We start from the raw sequence: 23,887 nt of genomic DNA on the forward strand, positions 1-23,887 counted from the left end.
ATTTTGAAATTTTTGAAAATATAAAAAAAAAATGAGCTAAAAATTAGGTATCAACAACTACTCATCTTTGAGATTGAGCTCGTTAGAGGTTGATCTCAAAGATAATGTGACACATGAATTTTAAGTCGACTCACTAAATAAGATAAGATGGAAATTTCACAACAACCGATTAGGGATCTTGCTTTTTGAAATTCGTGATATAATCCAAAGGTTCTTTTTTCAGAACATAATTCGAAAGATTCTTAAAGATTGAGGGAGAGAAACTTACTTGTTTGTGAGAGTTTCTTTGTTGTTTATCTAAGGGCATGAATTGATGGTGGTGATAATTATGATGGTTATTCGGATTTCGTGGTTTAAAGATGAACTCACGAACCATGAACGTTTGAAGCTCTTCGCCTGAGGATTTTGGAGACTTGCTAAGTGGTTCTTCACCCGTAGGATTTTGGATATTGCCTAGAGGTTCCTAGTGGTTCCTTACTAGTAGGACTTTAAATTTTCCTAGGGGCTCCTCGCATGTAGGACTTTGAATTTGCCTAGGGGCTTCTTGCTTGTAGGACTTGAATTTGCCTAGGGGCTCCTCGCCTGTAAGACTTTGAATTTGCCTAGTTGTTCCTCACCAGTAGGACTTTGAATTTGCCTAGGGGCACCTTGCCTGTAAGACTTGAATTTGCCTAGGGGCTCCTCGCCTGTAGGACTTTGAATTTGCCTAGGGGCTCCTCGCCTGTAGGACTTGAATTTGCCTAGGGGCTCCTCGCCTGTAGGACTTTGAATTTGCCTAGGGGCTTCTCGCCTGTAGGACTTGAATTTGCCTAGGGGCTCCTTGCCTGTAGGACTTTGAATTTGCTTAGGGGCTCCTCGCCTGTAGGACTTTGGGAAGACTTCAAACAATGAATGCCTTAACCGTGAGTTTTGTGATTTTGAGGTTTCACTAACCTTTGTATGGTTTTTTAGTTGACCAAAAACTATTTTGAAAAGTAGTTTTGAAATTAATCAAAACTGTTTGAAACGTGATTTTTTTTCTTAGTTTACCACAAACTGTTTGAAAATTTGGTTTTAAGTTGACCAAAAACTTTTTGAAAATTGGTTTTGAAACATGCATTCTTTGCATTAACGAATTTCAGACAATCAAATTTCCTTTTCAAGGAATTATTTGAACAAAATGCTTGCAATTTTTCAAGAAATGCTTGAAATGATCGTTTGGAAGACCATCATTAGAAAGGATTTGTTTCAATCTATGAACTTGGTCTTTTCTTCATTCGATTGACAAGGGATTAATCTGATATCCCTCAATTTTATCTCTCCTAACCAATCCTTAGGTGTTCGGAGATGTTCGCAATGTATACAATCCAATTGATCTGATAAGGTCTTTCAAATGGTCGTAATATTGGCTTGGTCAATGGCTATTCAAAGGATAGGCCTTCTGAGGCCAAGAAAAAGGATTTTATCATATCTGACTTCGGGTTTACAAGTTAAGAAACTCGAGGATAAGACAAGATATTATTGCATACACTTCCTTGAGTGATGACTTCTTGTCATGAAGTCATGTTTCTACTCTCACATCCCAATCTGAAGAGTCTTTGGGGAGAGGTTGTATTGTTGGTATTGGGTAGGCTCAAAAGGCTTATTTGTTTGAATTCAGGGTTTTCATGAAATTGATTATCTTCTTGGCATCACCACTTTTCCTTTTCTTCTTATTTTGCACTAGAGATCTTTTCTTCTATGAACATCAGAGTCCTCTAAATATTCATCACAATATCTTTTCTTTTGTTCATTCTCACTTGTTGTGATCTATGATCTCTCATGATCTTGACTTTGCTTGGTCATGACTTTTTTGTCGTTTTGAGCTTTCTTTTGCACTCTTTTTTTTTTCCCAGGTATTTGGCCTTGCTTTTACCAGGCACACTGCTCTTTCATGCCCCAGACTCTTTTGTCTTTGATCTTTTTGAATTCTAAGGACTCTGTGTTCTGCCCTTTTGCTTCTTATCTATTAAAATGGATCATATGCTCATGCTCCAGTGCGAAGAGATGATCACCAATTTGGGGTTCTGAAATGACTATTCAGGTTCAATTGGGCTTTGCCAAAGGTAATGTGTTCGGGTATAAGAAATGAAGTGCTCTTCTTCCTCTTGGGATGTCTTGAGCTTGCATATGACTTCATATGAAGTTATCACAGAAAGATCGATGCAAGAGTATGCAATAAAATCTTTCTTGATCCTATTCTCCATAGCTATCAATCCACAACCTCCTGATTTGCCCCAATGTGGGGTAGTTCTTAACAAGGTTGTTTTGCGAAAACTTCTCTACTGTTTTGGCTCAAATTTTGTTTGCAAGGGATAAGCATGTGTTTGGGATAGTGAAATGATTGCCTTTCATCATTTCAATCCATGTAATCATTGCGAATATCCCCTATTTCTTTCGGATGAGTTTTTCTCACTCACTTCTACACTTTGACTTTGAGTGTATAGGGGACGTGTTTGGATATGGCTTACATTTCATCATTTGAAGGTTTTTCCATTCGATTTGATCCAAACTTTTTTCTATGAAATTTTTCAAAGCCTTTTGTCAAATTATCCCTTTTTAGGGAATTTTGATGCTTATTGCATTTTCAAAGAAAGCGTGTTTCAAAATCCTTGATTGAAACATTTCTGAGGTATTTTCCTTTTCAAAACAATTTGTTTTGTTTTTACTCAGCCTTAGTGTCATCCCGCTTGGGGAAGAAAAAATTTGATTTTTCTCTTAGAAAGGCAACCTCTTTAGCACATGCCCTTGCAATTTAGGGATACCTGTCTGATCAATTTATCAATACCCCTCTTGTTTGCATGTTTTTGCTTTGGTTACACTGGGGATTCTTCTGTTGTTGCTCCATTTTCTTTGTCTCCCTGGGGATAATAAAAAGTAAAGCACATTAGAGGATATCAATGGAAAATAGAATTGGAAGTGATACTTCCCTTTACTATTTGATAACTCCATTGGGGATTCTGAAATCACCAACTGGTTCAGATTCTTTTTGCTTTCTTCTGCAAAATAGATAAACATGTTCATGAAATGCATGGTATGCATGATATGCACATGTTCTAAAATGACCCGAATCTTTTCTTGAATGTTCGTCTTCATTTCATGGGTAGAAAATCTTAACAGCATCGGCATTTATAGGATAGGCCAGTTTTGTTCTTGTCATATCTATAAGAATCAATGCTCCTCCAGGAAGAACCTTCTTGACAATGTACGGACCCTCATAATTCGAAATGAATTTGCCACGAGAATCTGAATTGTTGAAGATGACTTTCCTCACTACTAAATCTTCTATTTTGAAATTCCTCGGTTTCACCTTTCGATTAAAGGATTTAGCCACTCGTCTTTGATAGGCTTGTCAATGGTATATAGCTCTTAATCTCTTTTCATCGATCATGTTGAGTTGTTTATATCTTTGTTGGATCCACTCAGTTTCTGAAAGCTTTAATTAAGATAGTATCCTTAATGAAGGAATTTCTACTTCAAAAGGTAGCACTACTTCCATTCCATAAACCAAGGAAAATGGGATTGCTCTAGTTGATGTTCGAATTGAAGTCCAGTATGCCATCAGAGCATACGGCAACCTTTCATGCCAATCACGATAATTTTCAGCTGTCTTGGCCAGTATCTTCTTGATATTCTTATTCGCCGCTTCAACTGCTCCATTCATTTGTGGACGATATGGAGATGAGTTCAGATGTCGGACATGGAAATGTTCAAGTAAATCATCTACGATCCTGTTGTTCAGATTTGAGCCATTGTCCGTAATTATTGCTTTTGGAACTCCATACCTAGCAATGATGTCCCGCCTGATGAATCTTGCAACTTTCTTGGCAGTAACATTTGTGTAAGAGTTTGCTTCAATCCATTTAGTGAAATAGTCAATAGCAACCAAGATAAACTAGTGTCCATTTGAGGCCTTGGGGTTGATTGGACCAATCATATCAATGCCCCACATTGAAAATGGCCATGGCTCGCATTTTATGTAGCTCATTTGGCGGTGCATTAATTTTGTCTCCATAAACTTGACATTGATGGCAACATCTCACGTGTTGGATGCAATCTGACTCCATTGTCATCCAATAATACCCCAATCTCATAATCTTTCGGGCTAGAAGATGTCCATTCATGTGCGATTCACATTCACCTTCGTGAATTTCTTTCATGATCTGTTCAGCTTCTGTAGCATCCACACATCTTAACAGGGTTGAATCAAATGATTTCTTGTAAAGGGTTTGACCACTGAGGAAGAATTTGTTGGCTATCTTCCTTATAAATTTGCTGTCACCTAGTTGGCTTCCTTCACGAAATTCTCCTGATTGAAGATATCTTTTGATGTCATGATACCATGGTTCGTTGTCGAACTCTGCTTGGACCATCATGCAATGAGCTGGTTGTTCAAGAATATTGATTCTCAATGGTTTTATATCCATACCATCTTCAGCTTGTATTAAGGATGATAAAGTTGCAAGAGCATCTGTAAAATGATTCTGAGCTCTTGGGAGATAATCGAATGTTACCTCTTCGAAACTTTCTATCATCTCTTCTAAATATCTGTGATAAGGAATCAGCTGGCATCTCGAGTTTGCCATTCACTAGTTGTTTGCAATATGATGAGCATAGAATCTCCATATACTTGCAACCTTTTTACCTTCATTGAAAGGGCTAATTGTAAGCCGAGAATGCATGCTTCGTATTCAGCGACGTTATTGGTGCATGAAAATACCAATTTCACAGATACCAGATAGTGTTGGCCTTCTGGGGAGATCAGTACTGCCCCAGTTCCTGATCCAGATAAGTTGGTTGCACCGTTAAAATACATGGTCCATTTGTCATCGACTAATGTCAATATGTGGTCATCAAGTCGTTCTTCAGAACTTGCAATATTCTGCGAATTTTCTGCCAACATGTCTGCTATTGCTCGTCCTTTGACTGACTTTTGGGATGAACTTCTGATGTCGAACTCAGATAACAAGACTTGCCACTTTGCTAATTTCCCGACCAAGGAGAATTTCTCAAGAAGGTACTTGATCGGATCATTCTCAGTTACCAGCAAAATTTGATGATGAAGGGTGTACTGTCTTAATCTGTGTAATACCCAAATCAATGCGACGCATATCTTCATAACTGCTTGGTAATTCACTTCTGATGTTGTGAATTTCTTGCTCAAGTAATAAATGGCTTGTTCTTTACCATCATTTGGTCTTTATTGTACAAGCACCGCTCCTAACGACTCATAGTGAATCGTCAAATATAAGATCAGTGGGACTCCAGGAATTGGTGGTACCAACACTGGTGGGCATACCAGATATTCTTTGATCTTGTCAAAGACTTGTTGACATTCCACATCCCACTTTACATTGACATTTTTCTTCAATAGTTTGAAGAATGGTTTAGCAGTCTCAGAAAGCTGATATATGAAACGGGCAATGTAATTTAATTGCCCCAACAGGCTTCTCACTTCTTTTACCGTAGAAGGAGTCTTTAAGTCGTATATTGCCTTGATCTTGGAAGGATCTATTTCGATGCCCCTGTTACTAATCACAAATCCTAGCAGTTTGCCAGATTTTGCCCCAAATACACACTTGTTGGGGTTCAGCCGCAACTTGTACTTTCCAAGTCTCTCGAACAATATGCGAAGCACCTCAACATGATCTTCTCCTTGTTTGAATTTTGCAATCATGTCATCCACATATATCTCGATTTCTTTGTGCATCATATCATGGAACAAAGTTACCATTGCTCTTTGATATGTGGCACCGGTATTTTTTAGACCGAAAGGCATCACCTTATAACAAAATGTGCCCCATGGTGTTATGAAGGATATTTTCGCCTTATCCTCTTTCTTCATGAGGATTTGATTATATCCTGAGAAACCATCCATGAATGAAAATGTTTCGAACCCAGCAGTGCTATCCACTAATACATCGATATGTGGAAGCGGGAAATCATCCTTAAGGCTTACTTTATTTAGGTCGCGATAATCAACGCACACCCGTACCCGACCATCTTTCTTCATTACGGGCACTATGTTGGCAACCCATTCTGGAAATGGAACTACTTCGATGAAACCGACTTTGAGCAATTTCATCACTTCTTCTATTTTCTTCGCCAATTCTGGCTTTGTTCGCCTCAGCTTTTGCTTCTTTGGTGGAATACTCGGATCAATTGGCAAAGCATGCTCAACTATACTTGGATTAAGGCCTGGATTGTCAACATAAGACCATGCGAATATATCTTGATATTCCTTGAGCAAATCTGTGATTCTTTCTGCTTCTGCTGAGGAAAGACTTTCTCCAATCTTAACCTCTCTGGGATTCTCTTTATCACCCAGATTAACAGTAATCGTTTTCTCTAACGTGAGTGGTTTTGATTCTTCATGACGGATCCATTCTCTTCTGATCCATTCCTCATCTTCATTATCCACTTCAATATCGCAAGTGATCTCCTCGGAAAGATTTGGGTCACATATGAATCTATTATGGATATGTGAATGCTCATGTCTGACATATAACAAACATGATTAATAATTGCATACAAAGTAAGTAATGCACATGGTCCTATGAAAAACTTTTTGGAAATTCATTTTGAAACTTGTTTTGAAAAAACATAAAGACAGAGCTAATCCTCATATCATCAGAGTTCCTTGCTCTTAAAATCATTTTCGCAATGAGGAGCAATATAGAAACTCAAAGCCTCAAGCCTCACGAATGAGGATACTGTTCATCATAGGTTTGGTTTTGTTTCTACATGTCCTTAACAAAACATTTGACCACTTTTATTGAATTGAAAATTGCGGTTACATCTATATCAAAAGGAATGTAAATTGCAACTGAATTGAAATTTCAAATGAAATCACAAACAATTTGAAAATGGCAATCAACAAAATGCAATGTAAAATGCTAGTAGCAAAATTTAAAAGAATCTTCCTACTCCAGTGTGTAGGTAACTTTTGCCTCAGTTATGATAACGTTGGTGGTATTCTCCTCGAATAGACTTGGCAGAACAGATTCTTCCTCTACATGTAAGTCATCTTCTTGAAATAGCTTGGAAGGTCCAGGAAAAGTTTCCTTGATGTGGATATGATGATAGGGAAGCTTTTTAGCTTTGCCCTTCCATATGTATGGATTAATGAGGCGATCACCTCAGCCTCTACAGTTTCCATGGTTCTTTCGACCTTGGCCTTGGCCTCCATGGTGATCTTTAGAGTTATTTGGAATATAACATATTCCGTGCTTCATCCTTGTAGCGAGTGGAGTGATAAGTTCCTTGATTCCTTAGGATTTCGATCCAAGGCCATTACCGAGAGTAAATCCATATGGCATAACATCCTTCCAGACATAATGGATGGTGCTGAGAACTCCAGGGATTTTATGATGCAACCAGCAGGAATTTGCACCATTGAGATCATTTCGAAGGAATGATAACTTGGTTCTTCTTTCACTTCGGGTTCGACATACGGTATTGCACTCTCCTTGTAGGTGGTGAAATCTATCTCCCCATGTACGGTGATCATCTTGCCATTAATGACAAACCTGACTTTCTGATGGAGACTTGAAGGAATGGCGCCAGCCATATGAATCCAAGGTCTTCCGAGTAACAAGTTGAAAGTCCTTGGAATATCCACTACTTGGAAGTCAATCAGGAAAGGCACGGGGCCTATGTTTACCTCGAGCTCGATATCACCAATAACGTCTTTCTTCATTCCATCAAACGAGTGCACTGTTACCTTAGAAGGTTTGATGAGTTCCTCACTAATCCCCAAGCGATGCAGTGTGCTTAGTGGATACAAATTAAATGCGAAACCATTATCAATCAGCACCCATGACACCTCCTTGCCTCGGCATCTAACAGTAATATACAGGGCTTTATTGTGGGAACGCCCATCAATTGGGAAATCTTCATCAGAGAAGGCAATTTGATCCTTCAGAAGGATAGCGCCAACAAAGTCTTCCAATTGTATTTCATTAATCGTCTCCGAGACGTGCACCTCATTGAGAAGCTTCATAAGCACCATTTTGTGGCTTTCTAAAGTCTTGAAGAGATCCAACAGAGAAATCTATGCCGGCATCTTTCTTAGCTGTTCAATTACCTCAAATTCACTCGTCTTTATGACTGAGAGTAACTGTTTAACATCTTCTTCAGTCACTCATTTCTTTTCGTGTTCACTTTCCTTCGGGACATTGCATCTTCCCGACCGAGTTATGGCATCGACTTCCTTGGAAGAATAATCCCAAGGTACACACTTGTGTCAAACTTTTCTTTTGGAGGGAGAGTGATGATCACAGGCTGCATTTCTTCTTCTTCGATCCTTAGCTGATCAATGGGAAGTTGAATAGTGATTGGTGTGACGGGACCTTCCTCCTCCTTATATTTATCTACCTCATCAAGCTTGATTAGAAATGGTGTAATCATGGATACCATGCTTCTATTGGCTTCGTCAGTATCCATTCCACCCCAACCATCAGGTGTGATTATTTCGTTTTTGAATGCCCATGAAGGTGGTGTATATTTGACACAGTAATTGTATTTACCGCTGTCTTGATCCAGAAAATCAACAACTTCACCTCGTCTTCGTGCTTTTTGAACAAATCGCCTATTACCTCGGCGAGTCTTTTTCTTCTTTTTCTCTTCCTGATCTTCATTCTCCTCGAGGTTCAATTGGCTGATCGGGACCTCATCCATGCCACCCCATCCGTCCAGTACAATGTCTTCATTTTTGAACGCCCATGGTGGTGGTGTATATTTGACACAGTAATTGTATTTACCACTGTCTTGACCGAGTAAGTCTACAATTTCGCCTTCCTTGGCCGCTTTATGGGTGAAACGTCTTTCATCCTGACGGACTTTTTCTTTCTCCTTTTCATCCTGATCTATTTCATCTTGAAGCATTTCTTTCTTGGGTAGAGCTTTCTCCTCAGGACTGGTTTCATCGTCCATAACACCCCAGCCATTAGGCACAATTACTTCATTTTTGAATGCCCATGGTGGTGGGGTATATTTCACTTGGAAGTTATATTTTCCGGAGTCTTCTCCCAAGTTATCTACAATCTCGCCTTTCAGGAGTGCTTTTTGACGAAAGCGAGCATCTCCTAATCGAGAAGCTTTAATCTTGACTTCATATTCATCTTCATCATCGGAGTAGATCACTGTTTCTTCATCCTTGATCATGTTTACTGTATTGTGCTCAGGAAGAGGATTCTGATGTACATTTGGCTCGGGCTCTTGGAATTTCAATATCTTCTTGTCAATGAGCTGTTGAACCTTGTACTTTAGAATGGGACAATTATCCACATTATGTCCCCTTTCTCTCATGTGATAGGTGCAAATTTTTGACTCATCATACCGAGAAAATCTTGTAGGATTGTCTCTCGGTACTTCCTTGGCCACCAAATGCCTTTTTAGAAGCATTGGTAATAGCTTTGACAACGGTGTATATTGCCTCACGGACCTTTTATTTGGCTCGAATTGCCTCGGATTTTTCCAAGCAACATTTGATTGCCTCGGAAATTATGCTTAATGAGTACTTAGGCTTGACACCATAGCCACTTCTTGGATGGGTTCTTTATCTTTTTTCCCGGGGTAAGGCCTTCGTGCTGCTGTTTCTTGAGCCTTCTTTTCTTTCAAACCCCATTCAATTCTCTCACCTACTTTGACCAACATGGTGAATGTCTGACAGCCTGATATATGAAGCTTGTCATAATACTCAATTGGTAATGATTTTAGAAAGAGCTCAATGAGCTCGTCTTCACTTATGGCGGGCTTTACTTGTGAGGCAACAGCTTTCCACCTCTGAGCATAGGCTCTGAACCCTTCATTCCTTCGTTTCTCGATCCTGATGAGATCCTCTCTAGTTGGGAGCACTTCAACATTGAACTTGTACTGGCGAAGAAATTCTCCCGCCAAATGATCCCATTCAGTGAAGTCTTCTATGTCAAGGGCTGTATACCATGCAAGGGCTGCCCCTCTCAAACTATCTCGAAATGTGCTAATAAGCAATGGCGTGTTGTCTGAATATCTTGCCATCTTACGGAGATAATACTTCAAATGGCTTTTGGGACAACCAGTGTCATCATACTTGCTCACGAACTCTGGTTCCTTATAGTTTTCTGGAACAACCACCTTTGCGTACGGTGAGAACTTATCAAACCTTTGAAACTCATATCCTTGACTTGCTAAGCATTCTTTAATTTTAGCCAATCTCTTGGCCTCTTTTTTATCCTTTGTTTTAGATGTCTTTTTGGTTTGATTATCCTCTTCCAAATTCACTACCTCAGGTGTAGTCTTTGGAGGATTTTCTTGAACCGGTTCTTTGTTTCTGACTGAATCTTCAATTGGTGTTTCGGTAGCGTTTGAAGCTCCTACATTTGGAGTAGTAGGATAAGATCCTCGAGATGCGAGAATAAAAGCTTTCATTTCCGCCATCATTGCAACCATTTGGGTCATTTGATTCTCAACTTCAACTAGTCGAGAACGGGTTTCTTCTTCTGCCATTCTAACTTGTAGGCGAGTTCGAGGTCTTTTACCTTCCATTGCTAAACAACCTGGTTCGTAAAAAAAAACCCGATATCAGCATAGTAAAATGATCATGAAACCCTACATTCTTTTAATCGTATAGTTTCATGAGATTGTCAAGGATAAGAAATTTCGTACAAGCCTTAGCTTTGTATAAAATTCTTCATCAATGTCTTTCTCAAAGAATCATACAATTCAAAGAATCGTAATCCATGGTGATTCTTCACAAAAATATTTTGAAACTTCATTAAGTAATTGTTCATTAAGCAATTGTTTCAATTTGGAAAAATTTTATTACAATTCTATTCATCAAAATAGGGAAAAACTAGTTTAAACAAGTCTAGGCTTCTTGCTAGCTAAAGTAGCTTCAGCTTCTTCATACTCCTTGACTCGTGTCTCCCATTTTTTCACATCGATCACCACTTCCTCGGGAACATACGGCTCTACATCTGGTGTGCTTGGCACAATGTACTCTGGGATATACGGCTCATCAGAATGAGTTGTAACACTCAAAGGTACATAAGGTTCGACATCAACTGGTCGCTTAGCCTTCAACCACCTTATATACTCATTAGATGCCGAAAAAAGCTTCATTTCTCCTTCCAAATCTTCTGGCCATTGTACTACTTGCTTGGTTGATTTCTTCAAAGAATTCACGATCCCATCGACCCTTGTTCGCAGCTCTTTACTTTTCTTTTCCGGTATAGGTCCTCGCGGTATCTCAAATGTGAACTCCTCAAGATGCCAAATAGGTGGAATTTGTTGAACCATTCCGAATTGTCGCATGACTCTTAGTGGACAATAAGCAGTCCCGCCACTCAATCCTAGCAAATGCACAAAATTACCGTCTTGGGTAGTAATTTGAGCTTCCGCTATTTTCGGCCATCGAATTCTCCATTGAAACTGGTCGGGAGTTAATGCTCTAATGAAGTTTGCCCACTCATGAAAAGAGTACTTTGGCATTTTGTCTTGGAGTTTCAAATACTTCTCAACAGGATTGGTAGATGAGTCGATCTCTCGAATGCGCATATAACATTCCCAAGGCTGAATATGGGAGATAAACCATACAGAAAGTAACCCAGCTAAAGCTTGCAGTACACCCTTTTGTTGATTTTGGTATTTGTTCAGTGAAATGATGGTCTCCGCTAAGAGCATATTGAAGAAGTCCCATTTTAGGCAAGCTTGTCTAGCAATTACCGCAACGAGAGGATTTAATCTCGTCCTTGATGTGGGAAATAAAACGAATCCGAAGAAGGCCAGAATAAAAACCCTCGTGGAAGTGTTTCCCGTTTCTTTTGGCAATTTGGAGTAATTGTTCACCAAGTATGATAGAGGAAATCTCCCGGTATTCGACTTGATTAACTTTTCCACTTGAGGGGTCTTCAAGTTTAAAAATTCAGCTATAACACTTATGGGTTTCAATCCGACTGGGGGCTCAACGGTTCTTGACTCGAAATCAATCCTAATGGTTGCCTTATATTCTTCTAGTGTAGGTACCATCTCGTGCTCGCCCAATTGAAATGTGGCAGTGGTAACTTCCCAGAAATGGGATAATGCTTGGATTAGACTCACTTGGTACTCTAGGTTGATGAGCTTGAACAAATACCCGAGCCTTTCCCTTACGTATGCTTTGTTGTCCTTTGTCATCTTTACCCACCACGCCGAAAGCTCCTTCCTTGGAATAGGAATGACTTGTATGTCTAGTTTCCCCATTTCGATCTAAAGTATGTAAAAGAAAGTGATTATTATTCACCATGGATTACCAATTGATTTTAATGCCTCAATTTCAATTATATGTCCTTCTAAGGTAAGACGGTGGTTAAAGACACTTGCATGCCTCAAAAGTAATGCAAATATCATTTTGAATCCGTTTAAACCTTAAAAGAGCATATAGTTGAGATTATGGACAAATTCAATGTGTGATACAAATGCCTATTTTGTCATATTCCATTTAGACCATAAAGTCCTAAACTATGATTTACAACTTCGAACACATTGAAGTGAACGAATAAGCATTTGAATTACATGAGAAACCCGCCATGGACCTATACATTTCGTCTAGAAATGAAAGAATAGTCAAATGGAGTATGACGCCCTAATCAAGCATTCTAAAATGAAAATGCACTTAGACCAAGCATCGAATGTCATTTAGGCATTTTTTGAAAATGTGCCAACTAACTTGCATAATTGCAAAAGAATAGAATGGAACGATACTTGCTTACCATGATATTTTGATTTGGTTTTAGGTATACCAACCACAAAGACAAGCGAATGCAACTAGTGAAGTTTTGACGCCTAAAAGGGTAGGATATACTAAAGGCTCAAGGTCATCACCTTAATGGACAAGGGATTCCATTCCAATAGGCAATCAGCCTAAAGTTATGAAATATTATTCCACCTCGGTGATCGGCATTGTATTTAAACGATCCCATGAGCAATCGGCCCATAGTTTCGCCTAAACACATACCTCCTAAGGGTAATCCTAAATGTAGCCGGGGTTGGGCCACGGGTGTGTGTGTGCTAATGGTGTAGTGCTAAAGCAATTTAAAGACATGCATAACAATTAATGACAAAACAACACTTCTAAAATTCATTCAAAACATATTCAATCCCAACACCATCCTACAAAATAAGGGTTAGCAAAGACAACACCCCTTATAACACCCGCTTACAAAACCATTTAATACTATCATTAGCGGGACGTACCTGAGATCCTTGCAAGCACAAAACACAAGCATATCGTTCTATCTAGGCTTAAGTCCACTTAGAAAAGGTTCATCATCCCCAGCGGAGTCACCAAGCCTGTCGCACCGCGCTTTCTTTCCTTGGGGCTTTTGGGATTTGCGCGTTAAGGAGGTATTTCCGTGTAAGGGTCTCTCCCAGACCATACCTCACGTGACAGTGAAAGGTGATTTCTTATTTAGTCTAGGTTTGTGATTTTGGAGTCACCACTAGTCATTATTGGTAGGTAGACTAGAAACCTAATCGAGGTACGGGAAAAATACCACGATTCTACGAACCAGAGATTCTGAGTACGGGGACTTGGTTACGTTATTGATCCCAAATCGAGATCCCTAACGCCCTTTCGGTACCTAAGAACGATATGATGTCTAACGTGTCATGCGAATTTCCGAGGCTTACCCAGTAATTCTATCCGTTCTAATCGCAAGAAAAACCAAACAAGTATTAAACACACAATCGAAGTCAATCAAGTCAATCAATTCTAAGTGGTCTCTAAAACGAAAATCATTCAAAACACCCCAAACCATAATGAAGCTCTAGAAGCTTGTTCATTTCATAGTTTACACATATTTTAGGGTTTTAGGGATTTTTTATGGGTTATAACCTCTGAATTTGAAATTTTTCTAAAAATACCACTTGGGCACTGTTGACACCTAATTTTTAGCTCATTTTTGTCATATTTTCCAAAAATTTTCAAAAATTTCAAAATTAGGTCTAGGGATCTTGTCCAAGCCTAGAAACATATTTCTAAAAAAAATTAATTTTTTAGCATATTTTTAGCATTTTTTATTAATTTCTTTTAGTCAAAATAAACAAGAAAATCAAGAAAAATAACAAATGGAATCAGAAAATTCCATAAAAATATTCATTAGTCTTATTTTAAATCCAATTTCATAAATAGACTATCAATTTTATGTAATCTCAATCGGGTATAAGTTTTTCCCAAAATTGAGTAAAATTAAACCCGAATTGAACCAAAAATGAAATTAAATTTTTTCTAGACATTTTTAAGTCATAGTGTCTTCACAACAATTGATTCTGGGACCTTTAATTGCATAATGATCAATCCAATTGCACAATTTGACATAAAAATAAAAAATCCCCAAAATTTGATTGAAAATTAAGAATCTTGAACCCAAATTGGGAATCGTGCCCAATATGAAATTGTTGAAATATGAGACTATCATTTCTAGGGTTAATCAGACCTGGGTAATTCAATTTTGGCATCAGTTTTGCCGATCAGGTCATTAGGATGTCGAATTGAGAAAAATCCGAATAACCCGTATATGAAATTTGGAAAATCTTGGGCACAATTATAATAAAAATTGGGGCAAATTATACGTTTGGGTTCGGAATATGATGGGAAATTTAATTTTGGGGTTTAATTTGAAAAAATCGGTTGAAATTGAGTCCAATTTGAGTGTTTGGTCAAAACTGGAACTGCCGGGTTGGACGGGTCAACCCGACCCGACCCGAATAGTTCATCTCCTTCACCCGGATGATTAAAATGTGCACAAAAAAACCAGGAAACCGGCTCAAACCCAGAACTTTGCCGATCATTTCCCGTTAATTCAGCACGTGGAAATTGATTGGGCCAGCTGGAAAATGTCCAACTGGCACCGGTTAACAACCCAAACCGATCGGAATTCGGTTCCAACCGATTTTGAGCGCGAAATCGATTAACAAAAATGGGGAAAAACTGAAGAACATGGAGGGGAAGTTGTTCGACAGATTGCCGAAGAGGGAGAAGAGAGAAAAAGAGAGAGAAACAACGCGAAAGAGAGAGAGAGAGAGAGGGTGGTAGATCCTCCCGCGAGTGTTCGGCGCCGCCCTAGACGGCGGAGCGCCGGCGAATCGTGCGATTGATCGAGATCTCCTCTCACCGTTCCAGTCGAAAAATCTGACCGGGAACGCCTGAAACCGAGCATCATCCGGCCAGTCCAGACCTGTTCCGGCGAATCCAAGGCCATCAAGGTGAAGACCACGTGTCAGGGAACGACCCTCGAGGCTCCGATCAGTTCAACAATTTTGTTTGATCGTCGAACGAATCAGGTAAAAATCGTTCATAGTCAGTTTTCTCAAAAATTTTCCAGATTTGGTTTTGGTCTCAATGTACATGTTTGAGTGATTTCATCAACGAATCTTGGCATTTGGATGTTCATTATTAGTTTCTACTCCTTTTTTATGTGGTTTGATTGCATTTTGGGCATAAAAAATGCATGAACTGAGTCGGCCCCCCATGTAAACCACCTTGTCGGAGTTCGGACACCCTCACCGGAGCACCACCGTGGCCAATGGCCGTTCAAGTAGGCCTTCTTTAAACCTTCTTGATGATTTGGAATTGATTTGAGACGATTTAGACAGCTAGGGCGGTTAGTATATTGATCTGAATGCTAGTAATGTTGTCTAGCATAGTTTCGTGTTGGTATTTTCCGATCGGTTTTTCGCTAGCCGATGGAGATCCGGCGACGAATCTGTAGCTTAGGAATGATAGTCAGTATAATGAAGTTGTTATGGAACCTGAGAAAATGGCAAAAGGTCGCCGGGAGACTCGCCGTCAGTGAGCTCGAACCGGCGGCCTTGAAAACTTAAAACGTGGGATCATGTACACCAATTGTTTGTAGAAATGCCACAATGAAAAGGGGTGAAACGGCGCCGTTTTGGCACCGTGTCCGCCGGAGAAGACGATCGGCGCGGGCACCGGCGACGGCCGGTTCGGTCTCGACGAACCGGTTTGAACCGGTCCAGTCCGATTTATTCCCCGGCGGGAAAATTCAAATAAAATAAAAATAAAAATAATAAAAAACATATAAAAATAATAATAATAAATAGAGAAAATTAGAAAAAATCATAAAAAATTTAGATTTTTTTAGAAAATTAGAAATTTCGGAAAATTTACAGAAAATTCAGAAAAATCCAAAAAAAATTTCAGAAAATTAATAAAAATCCCAAAAATTATGAAAATATAAATAAAAAATTTAAAATTTTGGAAAATCAATAAAAAAAACTGAAAAATTGGAAAATTCATAAAATTTCCAGAAAACCATAAAAAATCAGTTCTCGTTTTAAAAAAAATTCAAAAAAAAAAATTCAAAAAATTTGAAAATTCACAGAAAGGTCCAAAATCATCGTGGCCAGTCATAAAAAGTGAAATTTGAATTTTTAGAAGTGCCTAAGTGGCATTTTTGGAAAATTCCAAATTTAAGGGTTAAAACCCCTAAAAAACCCTAAAACCTAAAAATGCACTATGAAATAAACAAGCTATTAGAGCTTTATCAGGGTTTGGGTGTTTACTAGGTTTTCATTTTTAATGGCCAAATTAGGGTTGCTATGATTAATTTGCCATTGGTTGTGCATTTAATTTTTTGGGTGCTTAATTGTCTGTTCATGATTAGATTAGTGAATTGACCTTAGGGATCCGTGTGACACGTTAGACAAGCCATATCGTTATTAGGTACCGAAAAGGCGTTAATGGTCTCAATTTGGGGATCGTTAACGTAACCAAGTTCCTTATATGGAATCTCTGGTTCGTAGGAATGTGGTACTTCTCCCGTACCTCAATTAGGTTTCTAGTCAACCTACCGTAAATGACTAGTGGCGACTCCAAGTTCAAATTTAGATCAAATAAACCCCGCTGTCACGTGAGGTATGGTCTGGGAGAGGCCCGTATAGAAAAATACCTCCATTCTAGCACGCGAGAGCGTGGCGCGATAGGTTTGGCGACTTCACTGGGGAACCTTGGGTTTCTAAGTGGACTTAGGCCTAAAATAGAACGATATGCATGTGTTTGTGCTCGCGAGGATCCCAGGTACGTTCCACTAATGACGTGTTAAATGGTGATACAGGTGGGAGGTATAAGGGGTATAGTCTGTGCTTACCTTTGTTTTGCAGGATGGTGTTGAGATTGAATGTGATTCCATCAAATTTTAGAAGTGCTGTTTGGTTATAAATTGTTGTGCTTGCCTTTAAATTGCTTTAGCACTACACTTTTCGCACACACTACCCGTGGCCCAATCTCGGCTACATTTAGGATCAACCTTAGGAGGTATGTGTTTAGGCGAAACTGTGAGCTGATTGCTCATGGGATCGTTTAAATACAATACCGATCATCGAGATGGAATAATATTCCATTACTTTAGGCCGACTGCCTATTGGAATGGAATCCTTTGTCTATTAAGGTGGTGACCTTGAGCCTTTAGTATATCCCACCCTTTTAGGTGTCAAAACCTCACTTGTTGCATATGCTTGTCTTTGTGGTTGGTATACCTAAAACCAAGCAAAAATGTGTCGGTAAGTAAGTGTCGTTCCACTTCTCTCATCTTTTTAATTATGCAAAGTTAGTTGACACAATTTTGTTAAAAAAAAATGCCCAAATGACAATCAATGTTTGATCAAAATGCCTTTTTATACTAGAATGAATGAATAGGGTGACATGCTCCATTTGGTCATATTTTTTCATGTCTAGATGGAATGTATAGGTCCATGGTGATTTTCAATGTAATTTAAGTAGATTGAATGCTCAAGATGTGACACGTACAATCCCATTTGCCAAAAGTCTATTTTTGATGTATTCGAAGTTGTAAACCATAGGGTAGGACTTTATGGTCAAAGTGGAGCATGACAAAAGGCATTTGCATTAAACATTGGTTTCATTCACATTTTCAAGTATATGCTCTTTTAAGGCATAAATGGATTAGAAGTGGCATTTGTATTACGTCATAAGTATGCAAATGTACTTTACCTCCATTTGTTTTCCATAAAAGGACATATAATTAAAATGGGGGCATTTAAAATTGATTTGTGATCCATGGTGATTAATAATGAACTTTCTTGCATAATTAGGTTCAATGGGAAAACTAGACATCCAAGTGGTTCTCATTCCACGAAAAGAGCTCATGGCTTGGTGGAAGGACATGGCAAAAGATAACCAAGTTTATGTCCAAGATAGGTTGGGATACCTTCTAGACTTGATCCATGTGGAACATCAAGTCAGTTTGATCCAAGCATTGGCGTATTTTTGGGAAGTTTCCACCGCCACTTTCCAATTTGGAGAGTATGAATTGACACCGACTTTGGAAGAATATCAAGCCGCCATTGAAATTGATTCCAAGCCTAGGGTCATAGAGCCACCCGTTGGACTTAATCCCATAAGCATTCTTGCAGAATTCCTTAACCTCAAAACTTCCAAAATCGAAAAGTTAATCAAGTCAAACACGGGTAGATTTCCATTAACCTTTCTAATAGCCAATTTTTCCAAACTTCCTAGGGAAATGGGAAACACTTCGGCTCGGGTTTTTATCCTAGCTTTCTTCGGCTTTATTCTATTTCCCGTGTCTAGAACGGGATTAAACCCTTTAGTGGCTGTGATCGCAAGACAAGCGTGTCTTAAATGGAATTTTTCTAATATGCTTCTTGCCCAAACCGCCATCTCCTTAAACACATACCAAAATCATGGGAAGGGAATCTTTCAAGCTTCTACAGGTCTCCTATCTCTATGGTTTATCTCACATATTCAACCATGGTGTCATTCCATGAGTATTCGTGAGATTTGCCCAACGATAAATCCCATAGAACGATACCTTCGTATTCAATATAAATTGCCCAAACAATCTTTCTTAGATTGGGCCAATTTCATTAGAGCTTTAACTCCTAATCAAATCCAATGGCGGATCAATTGGCCAAAGATTAGCAAAGCAAGGATTACAAGCCAAGAAGGGAATGCGGTACCATTACTCGGGCTGAATGGGGGAGCCGCCTATTGTCCCTTGAGAGTTGTCAGACAATTTGGGATACTTCAACAAGTCCCACCGGCATGGAACCCTGAGGAGTTTGCTTTTGACATCCCAAATGGAATTATACCCGAAGAAGAGAAGAAAAACCTTCAAGCTAAGGTTCACAAAATTATCCTTTCTTTGGATAATTCACTTTCACAAGTAGTGGAATGACCAAAGAACTTGGAAAGAGACATGAAGATTTATATGGCATCCAAGGAATACATCAAGTGGATGGAAAGTAAACGACCAATTGATGTGGAGCCATATGTTCCATTGAGCATTATAACGGATCCTGAGGAAGAGTATGTCCCAGAATACATTGTCCCACACGTGCTTGGAGTTAAGCCTTACATCCCCGAAGAAGTCATGATTGATGTCGAAGAATGGGAATCTCGAATCAAGGAATGGAAAGATTACCACGGGGCGGAAGCTACCTTAGTTAGCAAGAAACCTAGACTTGGATGATTTATAATTCCCATTCGAGTTTAAAATCATTTTGTAAAGCAATCTTGGATTTTATATGAAATGCTCATTTTTCAAAATCTGTTTGGATAAATTCAAAAACATCATTAAAAAAAAGGATCACCATGGATTACAATTCTTTGAATGATATGATTCCTTAAGAAAAACATTGATGAGAAGTTTTATGCAAGGCTAAGGCTTGTGTAAAAGTTCTTATCCTTGTTAATCACAAGAAACCATACAATTAAAAGAATGTGGATTTTCATATTCATTTCACCAATTCTAATATCCCGATGGTTTTCATGAAGCAGGTTTTCTAGCAATGGAAGGTAAAAGACCCCGAACCCATTTACAAATTAAAATGGCCGAGGAAGAAACTCGCACTCGACTAGCTGAAGTGGAGAACCAGATGGCGCAAGTGGCCGCCATGATGGCAGAAATGAAGGCCTTCATTATAACTGCAAAGAGATCCTATCCTACTGTCTCAAATCCAAAAGCTGCACCTGAAATAATGGATCTGAAAGAAGACATTCGGGTCAAAAAGACATCTAAATATGAAGAGGAGGCCAAAAGATTAGCCAAAATTGAAGAATGCCTTGCAAGCCAAGGATATGAGCTTCAAAGGTTCACCATGTTGATGAACGATGGTGAAAGAGTTGAATGGTCGTTGAAAGAAGAGAAATCTCAAGAAATGACAACGCGAAGACCTTATCTTGGGAAGAAGGATAAAGAACCTGTGCGTAACGTGGCTATGGTGTCTAGCCCCAATGTTAATCAGGCTTCATTCCCAAAACAGTCTAACGTCCCTTGGAGAAATCCAAAACAATTTAAGCCAAAGAAAAATGTCCGTAAGACAATTCACTCCGTTGCCACGACCCCTGTCAAAGTTATTACCGATGCTATTAGAAAGACATTTGGTGGCCAAAGAAGTGCCAAGAGACAATCCTACAAGGTTCCCCTGGTACGATGAGTCAAAGACTTGCACATATCACATGGGAGAAAGAGGACACGATGTGGACAATTGTATAGTCTTGAAATACAAAGTTCAGCAACTCATAGGCAAGAAGATATTAAGTTTTCAAGAGCCAGAGCTAAATGTGCATAAGAACCCTCTTCCTGAGCACAATATGGTCCTTACTGAAGCAGAAATAATAAGGCCTGATGATGAAGATGAATATGAGGCCAAATTAAAGACTGCTCGACAGGGAGATGCTCGCTTTCGTCGTGAAGCATTCTTAAAAGGGGAAATTATAGACAACTTAGGAGAAGATTCTGGCAAATACAACTTTCAAGTAAAGTATACTCCACCACCGTGGGCTTTTAAAAGTGAAGTGATTATGCCCGATGGTTGGGGTGGCATGGACGATGAGCTCAGCAGACAAAATGAGACTCCATCCGATGAGAAAGTGGATCAATTTGAAGAGCAAAAAGAAAGGATTCGGTAGGGTGAAAGGCGATTTACCCAAACATGTCACGCCCCGAACCCCATCGAGCACGCGACACACTGCTCTGGTCGAATAATGCGACGTCCCAAGGTATCGTCGACCCAATTAGACTCATCAGAGATTTGTATCCATCAACGAAAGCCACAAATACCCGGACAATAACAACTGGGGTAAAAGGGGAGATTAAACACATCCATTATCGATTCAACTTATACAATATCCACTATTTACAAAACCACAATATATACATGCACACTGAACTATTAAACTATAAACCACCGACATCAAAAAGGATTAGCAGCCTGGGTATACCCTATCTCCAAAAATGGTACCCTTCAAAGGCCTACACTTAGCCCCTACGCCCTCGAGGCGGCGTCCACTTTGAATCCGACTCCTTGGCACTCGAGTCCAAATCACCTTGAACTGTCTGCTCCTTTGAGGACTCCGGTTCGGCCTCGATCTCAATCGGGTTGTTTATGTCACCCGACTCCACTTGAACCTCGACCCGCTCCTCCTCAACTGGCTCCTCATCTGACTCGTCCTCTGGCACAAACTCGGGGTCGTACTCTGGCTCGTACCCCGGTGCGTTCTCTGGTTCTTCTTTGGGCTTCACATCAGGCTCTACTTCTGGGGTCTCTTCGGGTTCTTCTTCAGCGTCATCTTCTTCTTCTTCCTCCTCTGATATTACCTCAAGATCCACATCCATAGGGTCGTACCCCGCCTGTGACTCCTCTGGCTCCGAATCAGGCTCAGCCGCGGGAGGTGCAGGTGCTACAGGTGCAGACTGGTGTCCGGATTGGGCAAGACTAGTGTCCAAACTAGTCGTCTCGCCGTCAGGAGGGGGTATGGTTGACGGATCCCAATCCCTTACTCCGTCGAATGGAACATCGAAGCCTCGGACGAGACCAAACTCATCCGACCCATCCCTGAAAAACCAGGCGGCATATGTATGGGCCTGCCAAAGGGGTAACCCTATGTCTACCCAGACTACTGTCGTGTGCTTAATCCAAGTCATGTTGTCATCTATAGGATATTCTACAACGTTATGGTCGGTGTGCATCGGTACTCCAAAACACTCAGGTGGTGGTGGAGGAAGATTCATTGCTCAGGCCGGGTTCTGAAATTGTTGGTTGAAACAACCATGAGATCACATCTCAATAAGCACACACCCTAAACCCCACCTAGGCTATCACGTACCTCCAGACACGACCAACATTATAACACTCAATAAACACTTTATAGCACACAATTTCACTTACCTAGGCTTTTCGTGCGTGCAACCTGCACGTTAACCATAATAACACAATTGCCAATCACATGCACATTTTTATTGCATTTCACGCATTCGTTCCTGCCTCATCACAATCCTTTCACCCAACTCACCAGTGACCCGTGTAATGGTACCGCCTCGGGTTCATTGCGACTATCTCATTTTTCCACACGACTCGCCAGTGACTCGCGTAGTAGTACCGCCTCAGGTTCACTGCGACTAACTCATAATAACAACACTTCAGGGCCCGCGTAATGGTACCGCCTCAGGCTGTGTATCTTGCCCGCGTAATGGTACCGCCTCAGGCTCAATACCCACCACCTACGACACAACCCGCGTAATGGTACCGCCTCAGGTTGGCCGTCCTCCGATAATACCGGGCATCGTCCGGCGTAGACGTACCGGCTCAGGACGGATCAATTCCCCGCGTAATGGTACCGCCTCAGGAATTCTTGTCACCACACATACAACATCACCACACGATTCCTCACTCAATCACTTACTCGACACCAACATGCCAATGTACTAGCCAATCACACTTGGCCCGTGCACGCACAAAACCACACACGTTTCTCATGCTTAATAAACACTCAAACACGGCTAATTCACAAACCATTCAATTCAGCCCGTGCGTGCGCATAACGGTCTACATTAAAAATCAATCAATTCACCACTCAACAAACATACAAGGCCACCAACAGACCCACAATCACAGCCACATTCATAGGTGCAAATTTAACATTTCCATGCTCATTTCAAGCCATATCAAGCCCTACCAACCAGCCACATCACAACACGCCAAACCGACACAATTTGCCCTTACATCGAACCATATGCTCGTCAATACGAGTCCCAATTTCCAGCATTCAGTTCGGCATCAATTCAGCCTCGAAACATCACAAATTCACCCACAACTCAGCCAATTCAAGTTTCCCAAATCAGTCCATTAAATTAACCCCTAAACCGACACTAATTAACCCAATTCAACCCCTAATCGGGTCTATCGATACCCGACATCCTAAATAGGGTTTAGGGGGCGACTTACACGAACTCTAGATTGGCTCGTCTAGAGTGCAAAGAGGGCTGCAGACCGGTGGCCATACGGCGGGCGGCGGCAAGCAGCTGAACGGTGGGCGGCGGCGGCAGCGAGCGGCTTCCTTGGCCGCGGTCACTCACGGCCACGGGAGAGGAGAGAGAGAGATTGCCGAGAGGGAGAGGGACGGCGGCGAGAGGTACGGCTCGGTGACCGAGCGGCGGTGATCGGGCGAACGGTGGCCGGCGAGCGGCGGCGCGGCAAGGGGGGAGAGGGGCGGCGATCGGTGAGGGAGGGGAGAGAGAGTGAGTGAGCCGAAAGAGGGAGAAAGTGAGGAGAGAGAGGGAAAAATTGGCTTAAATAATCCAAGCCAATAATTGGTGTCCCAAATGACCATCTTGCCCCTCTCTCACATTTCTAATCAACGGCCGAAATTTGTTCTTATCTTAAGATCGACGGTCCGGATAGAATCTTTTCCAAAATATCCAAGGGCAATTTGGGGATTTCTCAAAAAGTTCAAGGGCAAAATTGTCCAAAAATTTATATTTCTAAGGCTAGGACGAAATGACCGAAATGCCCTTCCCCAATTACATTGGCCTTAACAAACTTCCAGGGGTAAAATGGTCATTTTCCA

This window comes from Syzygium oleosum, unplaced genomic scaffold (genome assembly GCF_021117445.2).
Source record: "Syzygium oleosum isolate NSW1041296 unplaced genomic scaffold, Sole_v2.1 Sole_v2.16, whole genome shotgun sequence".
Lineage (NCBI taxonomy): Eukaryota > Viridiplantae > Streptophyta > Magnoliopsida > Myrtales > Myrtaceae > Syzygium > Syzygium oleosum.